The sequence below is a fragment of the Austrofundulus limnaeus genome, unplaced genomic scaffold (assembly GCF_001266775.1).
Source record: "Austrofundulus limnaeus strain Quisiro unplaced genomic scaffold, Austrofundulus_limnaeus-1.0 Scaffold1166, whole genome shotgun sequence".
Taxonomy (NCBI): domain Eukaryota; kingdom Metazoa; phylum Chordata; class Actinopteri; order Cyprinodontiformes; family Rivulidae; genus Austrofundulus; species Austrofundulus limnaeus.
This window is the reverse complement of record NW_013953568.1, coordinates 77,384-77,912: the sequence shown is the minus strand read 5'-3', so window position 1 is coordinate 77,912 and position 529 is coordinate 77,384.

Below are 529 nucleotides of genomic sequence, written 5' to 3'. Positions count from 1 at the left end.
AAATATATATATTTTAAAATTTATAAAACTGAACATCCTACAGTATTTTACAGTCTTTATTTTACAGTTAAAATAAATGTTTATTAAGTAAAGTCTAATGTTAAAACTAATCATGGATCCCTTTAAGGACCCGTGGACACCCTGTAGAAACCAGTGCTTTAAATGTGTTATCACTAAATGATTTCAGAAGACATACTGGTACATTCCTGTCAGAACAGCCACAGGCTGCACTACAAGTGCTACAATAAGATGCTGCAGAAAATAAACAGAGTCTTAGGTAAATAAAAAAAGACATTTAAAATAAAAGTACTCCTCCAGTTTGTTGGCCAATATTTGATCATTCTTCAAATAACACTGACTAATAAATAACTAGCCTTTAGTTCATCAGTTCCATCAGAATTAAACTATTTTTTTTCCAAACTACGGCTGCAACGATTAATCGATGACTAATTTAATAATTGATTAATCATTTTCTTTATTTTTTTTTGTTGTTCTTTACTTTGTTTTTCTCTCCAAACTGCTTTGACAC